Source organism: Scyliorhinus canicula, chromosome 6 (genome assembly GCF_902713615.1).
Source record: "Scyliorhinus canicula chromosome 6, sScyCan1.1, whole genome shotgun sequence".
Lineage (NCBI taxonomy): Eukaryota > Metazoa > Chordata > Chondrichthyes > Carcharhiniformes > Scyliorhinidae > Scyliorhinus > Scyliorhinus canicula.
The window spans coordinates 6066817-6081879 of NC_052151.1; the positions used below are offsets into that span (position 1 = coordinate 6066817).

Below are 15063 nucleotides of genomic sequence, written 5' to 3' on the forward strand. Positions count from 1 at the left end.
TGGTTTGAAACCATATTCTACAGACCAGGGGGTGGTCCTGGTACCGAAGCTGGGCAGGTGGTTGAAGTATCAGTGGGGGGGGGAGCATTTTGCAGACCCGATCATAGGAAAGGACAAGGATGGGTCTGAGAGCAAACTTCCAAACTGAGGAACGATAAATTTTAATAAGATTCAGATATGATTTGGACAGTACGCACTGGGAGAAGATACTTTCAGGAAATCTGTGACAGGACAGTGGGACGCATTGAAGAAGGAAATAGGGAGAGTGCAGGGCCAACATGTTCTAATAAAGAAAAGGGTAGGACCAACAAATCCAGTGAACACTGGATATCGAGGGATATAGAGCATTGGATAAGGAGAAAAAGGGAGGCGTATGGAAGATATTGAGGGCTCAAAACAGCAGAAGGGAACATGAAAGGATACTGGCAGCTAGAATAAAGGAAAATCCGACCTGGTTTTACAAGTACATTAAGGGTAAAAGGATAACTCAGGAGAGAGTAGGGCCCATTAATGACCACAGGGGTAATTTGTGTGTGGAGCCTGAGGATGTAGATAGGGTTCAAAATGAATACTTTGTGTCGGTGTTCACTAGTGAGAGGGACGGCGTGGGTAAAGAAATCAGGGAAAAGGACTATAATAAAATAAAAGAAATTAACACAGACTGAGAGGAGGCTCTGAGTGGTCTAGCAGGTTTGAGAGTAGATAAATCTCCAGGGTAGGATGAAATGTAGCCCAGGCTGTTAAGGGAGGCAATAGCAGGGGCATGGCAATCATTTTTCAATTCCTCTCTGGCCACAGGAGAGGAAGACTGGAGGACAACCAATGTGGTGCCATTATACAAGAAGGGATAAACCGGAAAACGGAAGCAATTCTGAGTCTGAATTTATCAGGATTTGGAGACCGGGATTAATCAAGAACAGTCAGTATGGTTTTGTTAAGGGGAGGTCATGTTTGACTAACTTGATTTAAGTTTTCAAAGAGCTGACCACGTGTGTAGATGAAGGAAATGCATTTGAGATAGTCTACCTGCACTTCAGCAAGGCTTTTGATAAGATTCCACTTGGGAAACTGATAGTGAAGGTACGTTCCCATGGGATCCAAGAAGAATTGGATGCAGAATTGGCTGAGTGGCAAGAAGCAGAGAGTGATGGTGGAAGGGTGTTTTTCTGACTGGAAACCTGTGGCAAGTGCAGTCCCACAGGGATCAGTGTCGAGGCCCTGGCTGTGGTTTATATAAATAATTTAGACATGAATGTAGGAGGGTTGATCAATACGTTTGCAGATGATATGAAAATTGGTGGGGTGATAAATAGTGAGGAAGATAGCCTTCGATTACAGAAGGATATAGACGTGCTGGTCAGATGGGCTGGTCAGTGACAAATGGAATTCAATCTGGATCAGTGTGAGTTGATGTACTTGGGCAGGACGCACGAACAGACTCAAAAACAGCTCCTTCCCCACTGTTACCGGACTCCTAAAAAACCCTCTTATGGACTGACCTCATTAACACTACACCCCTCTATGCTTACCCGATGTCGGTGTTATCTAGTTACATTGTGTACCTCGTGTTGCCCTATTATGTATTTTCTTTTAATTCCTTTTCATGTACGTAATGATCTGTTGAGCTGCTCGCAGAAAAATACTTTTCACTGTACCTCGGTACACGTGACAATAAACAAAATCCAAATCCAGAGGCTCTGTAGCCAGCGCAAACAACAACGGGGACAGTGGGCACCCTGCCTTGTTCCCCTGTGCAGTTCAAAGTTTTGTGAGCCTATATCTTTGGTCCGTACACTCGCCCTCTGTGCCACATCTAACAGGTGCACCCACGCCACAAACCTCAGCCCAAACCCGAGCCTTCCCAGGACGTCAAACAGGTCCCACCACTCCACCCGGTCAAACGCCTTCTCCGCGTCCATGGACACCACTACCTTCGGTACCTGCGCTTTCAATGGGGTCATGATTAACAGGCTCCTTGCCAGAAAGCTGCCTGCCCTTTACAAAACCTGTTTGGTCCTCCGCAACCACCCACAGGACACAACCTTCCAGCCACCAACTTAGGCAGCATTTTCACATCCGTATAATTTAAGAGATATAGGCCTATATGGCCCACATTCCAAAGGGTCCTTCCCCTTTTTTGGTATTAATGTTATTTGCCTGCATTATTGTTTCCAGCAACTTCCCCTTCTCCAACGCCTCATTAAACCTCTCAAGACATGTGGTGCCAGGTCCGTGGCAAACTCCTTGTAGAATTCCGCCGTGGATAGCTGAGGCGATTGTGGAGATATTGTTGGTGATCTTTCAGGAATCACTGGAGGCAGGAAGGGTCCCAGAGGACTGGAAAGTGGCTAATGTAACACCATTGTTTAAGAAGGGAAGGAGGCAGAAGATGGGAAATTATAGTCCGGTTAGCCTGACTTCGGTCATTGGTAAATTTAAAGTCCACAATTAAAGATGAGATTGTGGAGTACTTGGAAGTGCATGATAGGATAGGACTGAGTTAGCACGGCTTTGTCAAGGGGAGGTCATGTCTGACAAATCTGTTAGAGTTCCTTGAGGAGGGAACAAGGAAGTTAGACGAAGAACCAGTGGACGTGATTTATTTAGATTTCCAGAAGGCCTTTGACAAGGTGCCGCATAGGAGGCAGTTAAATAAGTTCAGAGCCCATGGTGTTAAGGGTAAGAGGATTGGCTGACTGGCAGAAGGCAGAGAGTGGGGGTAAAGGGGTCTTTTTCAGGATGGCAGCCAGTGAGTGGTGTGCCTCAGGGGTCTGTGCTGGGACCACAACTTTCACAATATATATTAATGATCTGGAGGAAGGAACTGAAGGCACTGTTGCTAAATTTGCAGATGATACAAAGATCTGTAGAGGGACAGGTAGCATTGAGGAAGCAAGGGGGCTGCAGAAGGATATGGACAAGCTAGGAGAGTGGGCAATGAAGTGGCAGATGGAATACAGTGTGTAAAAGTGTGAGGTTATGCACTTTGGAAGGAGGAATGGAGGCATAGACTATTTTCTAAATGGGGAAATGCTGAGGAAATCAGAAGCACAAAGGGACTTGGGAGTCCTTGTTCACGATTCTCTTAAGGTTAACGTGCAGGTTCAGTCGGCAGTTAGGAAGGAAAATGCTGGAGTGGCATGTGGCGCAGTGGTTAGCACTGAGACTGAGGCGCTTGAAACACTGGTTCGAATCCCATCCCTCGGTCACTGTCCCCCTGTCTGCATGGGTTTCACCCCCACAACCCAAAAATGTGCTGGTTAGGTGGATTTGCCATGCTAAATTGACCCTTAATTGGAAGGGGCTAGTTAGCTTACTGGGCTAAATCGCTGGCTTTTAAAGCAGACCAAGGCAGGCCAGCAGCACGGTTCAATTCCCGTACGAGGCGCGCCGGAATGTGGCGACTAGCGGCTTTTCACAGTAACTTCATTGAAGCCTACTCGTGACAATAAGCAATTTTTTTTTTCAAAAGAAAAATAATTGGCTACTCTAAATTTATTTTTAAAAACGGAAGGAAAATGCAATGTTAATTCATGTCGAGAGGGCTAGAATACAAGAGCAGGGATTATCATAGAATTTAAAGTGCACAAGGAGGCCATTCGGCCCATCGAGTCTGGACCGGCTCTTGGAAAGAACACCCTACCCAAGGTCAACACCTCCACCCTATCCCCATAACCCAGTAACCCCACCCAACACTAAGGATGTACTTCTGAGGCTGTATAAGGCCCTGGTCAGACCCCATTTGGGGTATTGTGAGTAGTTTTGGGTCCCGTTTCTAAGGAAGGATGTGCTGGCCTTGGAAAGGGTCCAGAGGAGGTTCACAAGAATGATCCCTGGAATGACGAGCTTGTCGCTAGAGGAAAGGTTGAGGACTCTGGGTCTATACACGTTGGAGTTTAGAAGGATGAAGGGGGATCTTACTGAAACTTGCAGGATACTGCAAGGGCTGGATAGAGTGGTTGTGGAGAGGATGTTTCCACTTGTAGGTAAAACTGGAACCAGAGGACACTATCTCAGTCTAAAGGGACTGTTCTGGAAAATACAGAATGTGTCATTTGAAACATAGAGGTCTGCCAACATCTGATCGGGGAGAGTGCAGGGAAAGATCCCACAAGAGGTTGGTGGCAGCTGAAGGGCACAGAAACTGTGGGCAGCAATTTCAGTCTATCAGAATGGTTATTACAACCTGCAGCAGGAGAAAGGCAAAAGAAAAAAAGTTTTAAAAAATCTCTTTGTGTTGTTGGAAAATTGTGATGGACTGCCCCTTTAAGACCCGAAGTCCGATCCTTATCAGAGGTCCCGATCAGAACAGCTGAAACAAAGACACCAGCAGCAGAACACCAGCGGCACCCGAAGAAGCAAGAAGGACAGCAGGAGCAGCAGCAGGAGAGAAGCGGCCCAACGGCAGACCAGACCAGACCAGACCAGAAGGAAGACGGCCCAGCAGCAGGAGCAGCAGCCACTGAAGACAGAAGAGGAGAAAAAGAGAAAACTGCACCAGGAGAGATGACCAGGAGGCTTGAAAGTGAAAGAGAGAGAGAGAGAGTCTGAAGGCCTCACCAACCAACCAGACAACATCAAAAAGTAAATAATGTTTTTAATTTAATGAGATAAAAAAGAGTATGTTAATAATAAAATAATTTAACCTGAAAAAGTGGTTATTAGCTTACTTCACTTCCTTAAGAACGCAGGACCCGGGACATCAATGCCATTAAGGGGTAAGTAAGTAAAATTCTTCAGTGAAGGTAGGAGTTATACCGGGGGATAACTTGAAAGGAGAGTTTGACCCGATTAGCACTCTCAGAGGCCTGTACTGGAGTCAGGGAGGGAGTTCCCTGGTCGCCGTTTTAGAATATTGGCCCTTAAGGTTCTTTGGTATAAAGGGAATTCTAAAACATATAGGTGAATTTAGAAAAACATGGCGCCCAGCGTGGAGGCCTAGAATATTAGAAGTTTCTAGGTAAAGCGAGGCTAGAATATTAGAAGTTTCTAGTTAAGCAGAGTAGGGGCTAGAATATTAGAAGTTTCTAGTTCCCAAGAAAGGCCTAGAATATTAGAAGTTTCTAGGTAAAGCGAGGCTAGAATATTAGAAGTTTCTAGTTAAGCAGAGTAGGAGCTAGAATATTAGAAGTTTCTTGTTCCCAAGAAAAGCCTAGAATATTAGAAGTTTCTAGGTAAAGCGAGGCTAGAATATTAGAAGTTTCAAGTTAAGCAGAGTAGGGGCTAGAATATTAGAAGTTTCTAGTTCCCAAGAAACGGGTGGAATATTAGAAGTTTCTAACCGGCAAAAAGGCTAGAATATTAGAAGTTTCTAGTCTATGTGTGAGTCAAACTTTACCTGCCGAGTTTAGTTTGGAAAGTCAGGTGTGATTGGCTTTTGTAAGGATATTCTGTGGATCGAGGGGACTGAAGCTCAGGTTGGGTGTGAAAATCAGTAGACTAGAAGATACTGACCCTGAGAAAAAGTCTGCAAGACATTTTGGTGATAGCACTAAAATCTTGCATCCATCACTGGTAAAAGGGGCTAAAGAATAAATCATCCTCAGAGTAAGGCGGATTGTGCGGACATTTTCTGGAAAATAGGGACGCTTATATTCAGAAACCAATAATCAATCGACCCTTAACTAAAGCAGGAAGATAGTGCCTTGGTCAGCCTTGGATAGGGCCCAGAAAGGGTACTTATCCTTAATTTCAGAGTGCACCTGAAAGGGACAACCAGGAACAGAACTAAAAATCCGAAAATGGCAATTAGGGTAATTCTCATGCCCTGGGATACGGTCAAGAGAAATGTAGAAATGAAAAGGGAATGGAAGAAATTAAAAGAGCAAAAGAAATCCTGGACAAGCGATATGTATCCAGACGGAGATATCTCCCTCTTTGTTAGAGTGCCAAAAGCCCTGCAATATACAGATTCAGTCAGGGTCCTTAAAGCACTTTGTCAGTTTGCATTTGAAAAGCGAGCTGAATCACTAATCGTATTTGGACACAGACAGAAGCATGCAGCTGCTCAAGTGGGCAAAGTGTGTTCCAAACTGATTAAAATCATTGACGGAGTAAACAGGACAGAAATAATACAGATCCATAGTAAACACAAAATTAACTCTGAAGTGGTAGGCAAATATATAAAACAACTGCAGAAAAATGAACCATTAGAAATGGAAAGTGACGAGGAATCAGGCCTAGAATCAGATAGCCGAGAGAATTCGGACTCCTGTGAAAATTTCCCAACGGGATACAATTTTCCATACCCAGATCCAAGTCTGTTTCAGGAAGAAAATTGGCCTCAGCAATCTGCCACACATAAGAAAGAAGCGTTTATCGATCATTTCGTTGAACCACAAGAAAGTGAAGAGGAACAAGGCATAGTTGGGATTATGGCGCCTCCTGTGATGGGACAGGAAGAATTATCCTCATCCGAGAATGAGGAAATAGTCAAACCAAAGAGAGGAATAGGGAATAGAAAAAATTCTAAACCATTAGAAATAGGGGATTATAGCGATCACTGGAAACACCAACAACCTTCCACTTATCAACCAGTAAATAAGGATGTACCGTATTATATTTATAATCCAGAAGCAGAAATGGTACACCATAGAGATCAGGAAGGATGGGAAAGAGAGGTTACAGCTAGGGGACTTAAAATAGGAGAAATATTAGGCGGAAGTCAACAAATTGATTCTACGAAATTACTAGAATTACCAAACGTTACCCCCAAAGCTAAAATTTGGCAAATGAGCAAAGGGTATGACAGTTTCGGAAGAGCCATGAGTAGGGTAAGGAACAGCACAGAAACACAAGGCCAGATAATAGCAGCACTAAGACCACAGGAAAGGATACAGAATCGTCCAAGACCCCAAAAAACTGCTCCTACTCCAATGGATAGGGCACGTTATGCTCCACGAGATAGCCAGGTACCAAGTGCAAGGTTTGAAGAATATATAGAATCGGTGGAAGAGTTTGCACAACATAGTACCCCCTATTTTGAGGAAGAACCGGTACGACGACGGATACATTTCTCCGAATATAGGGACCCAGATAGAGGTGCCCCTTTGAGAACACCATGCCCCAGAAGTGAGAAAATAGTTCAGTCATTTACACCAGGTCCAGAGGAAGGACAGGGAGGCATGGTACCGTATAAAATAGTAGCAGCCGTAATGAAGACAGCAGGCCCAAAGAAACATGGGGAGAGTAGAATTGAGTATTCACAGAGGTTAAAACAGTTAGCGAAGAAAATGGGGGCATCAGGAGAATCCACCAAATTGATTGATTTACATACAGTGGGAGAAATAGTTACAGGCGAAGTCTCAGATTTAATAAGTGAGTTAGATTTGGGAAATGAGAGAGCTAATTTAATGAAAGAGATGACAGAGGCAGCATATGCAGGGGAACACCTCACACCATATATCGACCGAATATATGAGGTTAATAAGGAAGAGGGGGTCGATGTAGTCAGATTCCTGAGGGAATTAGGACCCAAGATTCCAGGAGGAAAAAGCCTCTCAATAATACTGTTAACGACCTCTAGAAGAGAAATAGGAAGAGAACTGGTTAAATTTGATTTGGCAGGCAAAGCATTTAAGGATAAACACACAAAAGGGGAACAAAAAAGAGCAGCTGCCCAAAATAATGTTTCAACACAAAATGCTCAGATTAGACCACCAAACCGGCAGATACCTGACAAATCGGAACAAAATCCAGCACAACCAGCAATGCCACAACATGGGTATAATTTGCGGTCACAAGGGCCACCTCCACCACAAAATCTAGATTATTTACCAAGGGGACAATTCCTAGCCCTCAGTCGGGAGGAAAGAGACAGATTCATTGAGGATAGGAGAAGAAGAGCAGCTGGTCAGGGGAGGATTGAGCAAGGTAGATATCAACCACCAGAAGGGTATCCGGGACGCTCGCGAGGGGGATTCCGAGGAGGAGGCAGAGCAGGCCCCGGTATATATGGACAGGATTCGGCTTCTCCCCTTAAACAGGCTATACAAAATCTAACAACAGAAACAGACAAAGGAGAATTAGTAGTAGTATACAAGGGGGAAAGATGTATAGTGGACACAGGGGCTGAGATATCAATGATAAGGGAAGAAGCTGGAAATCCGACAGGAAAGAAATACATAGTAGAAGGAGCATTAGGGAATAAGGATATTAGACCAGAAGTTAGATTGGGAGAATTACTGGCAATATCAGGAACTGATAATCTGATGGCAGGGAAAGATTTAATAAAAATAGATACTGGAAAAATAAGGATATTAAAACCAATTGATAACATGGAGGAAATAAGGAAACAGAAAGAGAAAAGTATTCTAAATGACGAAGCTTGGAAGAAGATGGAAGAAGTACTGATGGGAGCAAACCTAGCGATAGGTAAGAATGACACAGGTTTGCTTAGCCAGCAATTTCAACACACAATTCACGGGGGACAACACAGACCTCAAAAACAGTATCCTTTGCCTAGAGGAGCTAAGAGCGAGCTGGAGATAATAATCAAGGAATTGGAGCAGCAGGGGATTATTCAAGGGGTCACATATGCCTCAACAAATAGTCCACTTCAGGTAGTAAGAAAACCAGATGGTACATTTAGAATGGTAACAAATTACAAAGCTTTAAATAAAGTCACAAAGAAGGACAAGAGATATTTAATAAATCCACAAGCTACCTTAGAGCAAGTCGCGGGAAAAACTTACTTAACTAGTATAGATTTGGCGAATGGATTCTGGAGTGTTCCATTAGACCCAGACAGCAGGGAGAAAACAGCATTCACCTTTGGAACTAAGCATTATGTATATTGTAGACTTCCACAGGGATATGTTAATTCTCCAAATCACTTTCAGGCAATAATCAGGGAGCTGATTCAAGATGATTTGGCCTTAGTATATATCGATGATATATTAATTGGAGATGACGATCAGGACAAACATGTGGAAAGAGTGGCCAGGATCATTAAGACACTTGGTGAAGCAGGCTTTAAAATAGGGCTAAAGAAATGTCAAATTGGGAGAAGCGAAGTCAACTATTTGGGTTATTCAGTATCGAAGGAAGGTAGAGAGGCCAGTATTGAAATGAGGAAGAAGATAGCTGAAATTACTGCGCCGGTTTCGAAAAAAGGGGTTCAAAAAATAATGGGAATGTTGGGATATCTAAGGCCAGTAGTGAAGGACTTCAGTCTCTATGCTAAAGCCATTTATCAAACCTTGAAGGGGGATTTTATTTGGACCAGCGAGGCCCAGAGAGGGTTAGATCAGTTAAAGGCAGCAATTGCGATATCGGGGTCATTAGTTGGGAGACAAGAAGAGGATGACTTAAGCATTAAATTAGACATATATAAAAATGGATATGGTATGGTACTTGCTAATCTTAACAATCAGACACCTATCAAACATCTGACAGGAAACTGGTCGAGAGCTGAACAAAAGTTTTCAAACATCGAGAAATGTCTAGCAGCTATAACAAAGAGAATAGCAGAGATAGAAAACTTGTCGGTGGTAAGAAAATTTATGTCACCACTGAGTTTTTGGAGTTAAAGGAGCTAACCAAGAGACAGATTTGCCAGCAAGGCGCGAATACAGCTCGATGGGAAAGATGGGAAACCATTCTTCTAAACCCTGACTTAATGTTTGTTCATAACATTCAAAAGGGACAGAAACTTGATGAGCCAGTTAGTAAAACGGAGTTGGTGAATGCTTGGGTATTATACACTGATGGTAGTAAAGTCAAGAAGGACGAAGAACAAGCCAGATGGGCATTCATTTTAAAAAATTCAGGAAACATAGTAGTGGAGGAACAGGGAATAATCATTGGATCAGCTCAGACAGCAGAGGTAGAGGGAGTATTGCAAGGGTTAAAGGAGTGTCACCAGCGAAAGCTGCAGGAAGTTACCGTTGTAACCGATAGCTTTTTCGTGCAGCAAGGATTGGAGAAAGATTTGGAGTTTTGGAAACTAAACGGTTGGACGAACGGTAGAAATAAACTACTGGAACAGAAAGAACAGTGGGAAGAGATAGATAAAATTTTAGCCGATATGGAGATCCAGACAATTCATCAAAAAGCACACACAAAAGGAATTGGGGAACTGTGTAAGGGGAATCAGGAAGTGGATGAATTAGCCAGACTTAGGACAATAATCTTGGGGACTCTTGGGAACTCAGCAGCCGACCATCAAGTGATAATTAAGCAAGTACATGAAGCCACAGGACATGGGGGTCATGTTGTAGTCTCAAGGGAGTTGAAGAAGTTGGGACTTAAAATAGCCTATTGGAGACAACATTTAACTGCAGTAAGGAGAAAATGTGAGAGATGTATGGCCTGTGGAGGACAGAGAGGAAATAAAACATATGGGAGCATAAAAACTGAGAAACCAATGCAGGAATGGTCATTAGATTATGCAGGACCACTTTTTCCCAGAAGCAGCAAAGGTAATTTGTATTTTTTAGTCAAAGCTTATAGCTGCACGGGAGAAATTGACCTTAGAGCAACCAGCAAAGCAAATGGAGCCACAACCAAAAGGGTATTGGCAGAAATGATGACCTCCAGAGGTAGACCAGAATCGATCCGAATGGACAACGCGCCACACTTTAGAAACAATACTGTTATTAACTTTTGTGCTGACAGAGGAATAACAATCAATTGGGCCATGAAATATGCACCTGAGAGTAATGGAATGGCTGAGAGGTCTGTAAGAAAAGTAAAGGATTGGATCATAAAGAATCAGAATAATAAAGGCTGGGATAAAGACATTGAAAGAATAGTATTTGATCTTAATAGCAACCTTGGAACCTCTGTCCCCCAGGGACAAGGAGGCCCAAGTGAATCTGGGAATTATCAAGTAGGAGACGAAGTTTGGGTGAAGTTACCAACTAAGACTGCGGGGAAAATCATTCGCGAGACTGTAAAATGTAAAGACAAGATTGTTCAGATTCTGGGTACACATACAATTGAATTAGAGAAGCATGGTGTCTGGAGCAAAAGAAATTGTGTCACGCTTGAAACACACGACCCAGTGAGCATCAGAGGAGTTTGAGATTCTTCGAATCTCACTCAGGGGTGCAATGACAGAAGGAGGCTTGACTACATCAAGGATATGGAATATAAACCAGTTCAAAAAGAAATGATGGCAAAAGGAATCCGGAAGTCCTGGAGAGGGCACTTCTGGGATAATCCGAATTAAAGAATAGGGCCCTCTCCACCCTTGATCTGTTCATTTGCTTTTTCAGGTGGAAAAAATTAATAACAAACCAGGTCGCAAGAAGGAAGAGAACTACACTCCAATAACAAACCAGTTCGCGAGAAGGAAGAGAACTACACTCCAGAGAAGAATCTGTTCGACAGGATTGGGGGGAAACTAATGATATAATTGGCTACAAATTTGAGGGAATTAAATGCAAATTAGAATATCAAATTATAACTGGACAGTGAAACCCCCGGTCAGACATCTCTAACTGGACATTAGTTGATGGATGATCTGTGGTCTCCATGGGGTATGTACTACGCAGTGGAATCATTAAGGTCTCGGCAGCAGATAGCAGCGACTGACGAGGAACCCCAATATGATCAATGATAATAGGTTAAGAATTTCAGTAGCTTGATACTACGGCGGGAAAATTGTTACCAATGCAACAAAACAATATTGCATTGAAGAGCTATAATCGTTGATAAGAAAAAAATTTTTATTTTCATGTAAATTGATAGGGACTGTTGTATATATATGAGAAGGGGGGTATGTGTGTCGTTAAATAACTTGATCCGCATTTCTAAACTGTGAATGTTTTAATAGAGGGTTAGTTAGTATGTAATAATGATTGTTCCAAAAGCCAAGAAGCGATGTTTCGATATTGATATTAAATTGTTAACAGTTGAAAATATGTAAAGTGTAACACACAGTCTATTGGTTAGGTAATGAATAAGGTGTTAAGATAAGATAAAAATTTTACTATGTATAGAACAATAGGGAGAATTTGTTTGGGAAGAAAAAAAAAGAGACGGTTCAATGCGGTTTTGTAAATGCTGAAATGAAAAATATACACGTTGTCAGAAAGATGTTCTCTCATGTAAACCAGGGGTTGGCAGACTTACATGATTCACGACAATGTTAGACATTAATGGGGAAGTTAGGAATACAAGCAGGATCAATTGAACATTTTAAATTAATAAGACTAGGGGATCAGTGGGGGGTAAAAGATATCACAATTACCACATTCCAATCAGAAATGGAAAACAAGACTCGTATTGACACTGGTCTATGATATGCATACAAATGACAATGATCAGGGATGTAGGTTAGTACAATTGGATGGGGGGACAATAAACCAAATTATAGTAATGTTTCAAATGTCAAGACGGGGTGTTCTGGAAAATACAGAATGTGTCATTTGAAACATAGAGGTCTGCCAACATCTGATCGGGGAGAGTGCAGGGAAAGATCCCACAAGAGGTTGGTGGCAGCTGAAGGGCACAGAAACTGTGGGCAGCAATTTCAGTCTATCAGAATGGTTATTACAACCTGCAGCAGGAGAAAGGCAAAAGAAAAAAAGTTTTAAAAAATCTCTTTTGTGTTGTTGGAAAATTGTGATGGACTGCCCCTTTAAGACCCGAAGTCCGATCCTTATCAGAGGTCCCGATCAGAACAGCTGAAACAAAGACACCAGCAGCAGAACACCAGCGGCACCCGAAGAAGCAAGAAGGACAGCAGGAGCAGCAGCAGGAGAGAAGCGGCCCAACGGCAGACCAGACCAGACCAGAAGGAAGACGGCCCAGCAGCAGGAGCAGCAGCCACTGAAGACAGAAGAGGAGAAAAAGAGAAAACTGCACCAGGAGAGATGACCAGGAGGCTTGAAAGTGAAAGAGAGAGAGAGAGAGTCTGAAGGCCTCACCAACCAACCAGACAACATCAAAAAGTAAATAATGTTTTTAATTTAATGAGATAAAAAAGAGTATGTTAATAATAAAATAATTTAACCTGAAAAAGTGGTTATTAGCTTACTTCACTTCCTTAAGAACGCAGGACCCGGGACATCAATGCCATTAAGGGGTAAGTAAGTAAAATTCTTCAGTGAAGGTAGGAGTTATACCGGGGGATAACTTGAAAGGAGAGTTTGACCCGATTAGCACTCTCAGAGGCCTGTACTGGAGTCAGGGAGGGAGTTCCCTGGTCGCCGTTTTTAGAATATTGGCCCTTAAGGTTCTTTGGTATAAAGGGAATTCTAAAACATATAGGTGAATTTAGAAAAACAGGACGATCCTTCAAAACAGAGATGAGGAGGGGCAGCACGGTGGCACAGTGGGTTAGCACTGCGGCCTCCCGGCGCTGAGGTCCCAGGTTCGATCCCGGCTCTGGGTCACTGTCAGTGTGGAGTTTGCACATTCTCCCCGTGTTTGCGTGGGTTTCGCCCCCACAACCCAAAAACGTGCAAGCTAGGTGGATTGGCCACTCTAAATTGCCCCTTAATTGGAAAACTGATTGGGTACACTAAATTTATTTTTTTTTAAAACAGAGATGAGGAAGGGCAGCATAGTGCAGTGGTTAGCACTGTTGCTTCATGGCCCCGAGGTCCCAGGTCAGATCGCAGCTCTGGGTCACTGTCCATGTGGAGTTTGCACATTCTCCCCGTGTTTGCGTGGGTTTTGCCCCCACAACCCAAAAGATGTGCAGGGTGGGTGGATTGGCCACGCTAAATTTCCCTTAATTGGAAAAAATTAATTGGGTACTCTAAATTTAAAGTAATGAGGAGAGTTTCTTCAGAGGGTGGTGAATCTGTGGAACTCTTTGCCGCAGAAGGCTGTAGAGGCCAAATCACTGAGTGTCTTTAAGACAGAGATAGATAGGTTCTTCATTAATAAGGGGATGAAGGGTTATGGGGAGAAAGCAGGAGAATGGGGATGAGAAAATATCAGCCATGATTGAATGGCGGAGCAGACTCGATGGGTCGAGTGGCCTAATTCTACTCCTATGTCTTATGGTTCCTTTAGCGCCCGCCTCTTCTCTTCCTCCAACTCTGGAAACTCCAGTTCATCTAAAAAACGTCCCATGTTTCCCTCTTCACCCCCTGGGTCCTCTCTATCAGCCAACCCTCGCCACCAGGAGATGGATGGAGGACCTTCCTAAAGGAGGAGCTGGCCACCATGAAGGAGGCGTTTAGAGTAGAGATCCAGGTGGCAGTGAAGATGGCAGTGACGGAGGCGATGGTCTCCCTACAACGATCGATTGACGGACCGGGAAAGTGGAGGTGCAGGAGCGAGAGCCTTGACTGACCAGAGTGACAGGATCATCACTCTGGAGGCAGAGGTGAAAAGGTTGGTGGCGGCCCAGGGGAGCTTGAAGGGGAAAGTCAAGGACCAGGAAAACAGGCAGAACGTACAGATCATGGGCCTGCCGGAAGGCATCGAGGGCAAGCATCTGACAGACTACAGCAAGCATCTGACAGACTACATCGGCCAAATGCTGGCATCTTAGTCAGGAGCGACAGATTCATCAACCCCCACCCCCAGAATTCGACAGGGCACACAGGTCGCTCAGGCGGGGGAGCAGCCGAGAGTGATCATAGCGAAGCTGCACCGATACCAGGACCATGAGAGGATCCTGTGGTGGGCTAGACAGACGAAGGCGAGCATATGGGAAGATCGTAGAATCCGGAGCGATCAGGACATTGGGGCAGTCCTGGCAAAAAAAAGGAACAATTCAAGCAGGCATAATCGGTGCTTTAAAAAGAGTGTTGGAGGAGGCAGAATCGTCAGGGGCTGGTTTAGCTCACTGGGCTAAATCACTGGCTTTTAAAGCAGGCCAGCAGCACGGTTCAATTCCCGTACCAGCCTCTCCAGACAGGCGCCGGAATGTGGCGACTAGGGGCTTTTCACAGTAACTTCATTGAAGCCTACTTGTGACAATAAGCAATTTTCATTTTTCATCAGAGACTCATAGACATTGTTATATGTTTGTGTGGGGGAAGCACCGTGGTGCAGTGGGAAAAAATGAATTGGATAGTCCTACCCAGGGAGAGATCATGGGGAGCATCAGCTCCATGCAGGCAGGGAAGGCGCCGGACCTGTATAAATAATTCACAC

At 43.8% G+C, this 15063-nt stretch overlaps 1 long non-coding RNA gene across 3 annotated transcripts in view; it reads left to right on the forward strand.

Moving 5' to 3' along the window:
* Positions 1 to 15063, forward strand: part of LOC119966969 — a 50336-nt gene that overhangs the window by 11324 nt on the left and 23949 nt on the right. Inside the window, exon 4 of one of the 3 annotated variants that reach the window (XR_005460885.1) lies at positions 4295 to 4312. The exons of 1 other annotated variant lie outside the window; for it this stretch is intronic. This is a non-coding gene — a long non-coding RNA (uncharacterized LOC119966969). Of the gene's footprint in view, positions 1 to 798; positions 1217 to 4294; positions 4313 to 15063 lie in introns of those variants that run through there. One more of the 3 variants, XR_005460884.1, reaches the window with a different exon arrangement.